Below are 1,911 nucleotides of genomic sequence, written 5' to 3'. Positions count from 1 at the left end.
CCAGGAACCAGGTGTGGATCCAGACAAGGATGAATGAAATGATGGGCTACACATAGCCAAAAGCCCCTCATGAGAAGAGCTTTGAGAGGATGACTTCTGCAAATAAAATGGCACTGGCCACTGCTGCACCAATGATGCGGTCTGCATACAGCGTAGGCAAGAATGAAGAGAAATCACCCCCCTGGGGGATGGCCACACCGCAATCCCTTCTCCTCCATTCTCCTCTCGGGATCTTGGGCATGCACGCACACATGCCCAGCGTGAGTTTTAAGCCACCAGGTCCAGGACGTGAACCGCAGTCGACTACATGGGAGCCCAGCAACATAGCCATTATGCTAACTGCTGGTCCCAAGCCCATCACATTTTTAAAGCACACCAGGATAGGATTTGAACTGTGGTGAGTCGTAGCAACTGTGGTCTTTTTTTTTTTTGGAGAGATTTTCACTGTAGGGCGCGTGCGCTCCCCAGACAGACAGAGAGAGACAGAGAGACAGAAAGCGAGAAATCACCCCCCAGAGGGGATGGTCACGCCACAATCCCTTTTCCTCCATTCTCCTCTCGGGATCTTGGGCATGCACGCACACGCGCCCGGCGTGAGTTTTAAGCCACCGGGTCCGGGATGTGAACTGCGGTTGACTACGTGGGAGTCCAGCGACATAGCCATTACGCTAACTGCTGGTTCCCGCGACTGTGGTCTTTATGACCACCTCCAGGGTGGGCATCAGACACAAGTCAAACTATTCAAAGTCCTTCCTGGACATTTCTCAATCTGGGCTCAGAGAGCCTGATTCAGTTCCTCTCAGCTGGCAGGAGTATGAAGAGAATGGAACTCAGGAGCAGTCAGAAACCTGTTCTTTGCTCTGCAAAAAGTAAACACTGACTGGGACCAGCAGATGGCGTAGCGACATAACCATTACGCCATCTGGTGGTCCCCCATCTCCCCTCTCCTGTTCCTCCCAAGCTACTCTAGGGCTAGGGCCTTTCTGCTTCGTTCTCCCTCTGCCCAGCAGGCTCTGCCCCAATTTCACCGAGCAGTCTCATCTATCACACAGGCATCCTCAGAGAACTGACCAGCCAGCCTGAAGTGGTCCTTCCAGTTACTTGATTAGTATCTACTTTTTTTTTGCTAGAGGGCATATGTGCTTGCCAGAGAGACAGAGAGAGAGAAGAGAAAGCACCTCCCATGGGTAATGGTCCCATCTAAATCTCTCCTCCTCCATCTCTCCCTCCTTTGGGGATTTTGAGCACACACATGTGCCCACTGTGTTTCTTTTTCTTTTTTCTTTTTTTTTGAATAATTATCTCTTATTTTATTTATTCCATTCATTTATTTTTAATTTGACCAGGGAGAGACACAGAGATAGACAGAGAGGGAAAGTGAGAAAACAAGCGACCAGGTCCAGGATTTGAACTCGTGGTCAGCCATATGGGAATGTCCAGCTCCTTACCCAACACACCACCTGCTGGTCCCCCCAGTGTATTTCTTTTTCTTTCTTTTTTTTTTTTTTAGAGAGATTTTCACTATAGGGCGTGTGCGCTCGCCAGACAGAGAGAGACATAGAGACAGAAAGCGAGAAATCACCCCCAAGGGGAGATGGTCACGCCGCAATCCCTTCTCCATTCTCCTCTCGGGATCTTGGGCATGCACGCACACGCGCCCGGCATGAGTATTTTTGTTTTTGTTTTTGTTTTTGTTTTTTGAGAGGTTTTTGCTACAGGGCGCGTGCGCTCACCAGACAGACAGAGAGAGACATAGAGACAGAAAGCAAGAAATCACCCCCCAAGGGGGATGGTCACGCCACAGTCCCTTCTCCTCCATTCTCCTCTCGGGATCTTGGGCATGCATGCACACGCGCCCGGCGTGAGTTTTAAGCCACCGGGTCCGGGACGCGAACCGCGGTCGACTACATG

Source organism: Tupaia chinensis, unplaced genomic scaffold (assembly GCF_000334495.1).
Source record: "Tupaia chinensis unplaced genomic scaffold, TupChi_1.0 Scaffold000386_1, whole genome shotgun sequence".
Classification (NCBI taxonomy): Eukaryota; Metazoa; Chordata; class Mammalia; order Scandentia; family Tupaiidae; genus Tupaia; species Tupaia belangeri.
The sequence above is the reverse complement of the archived record's forward strand: the minus strand, read 5'-3'. Positions refer to the sequence as shown.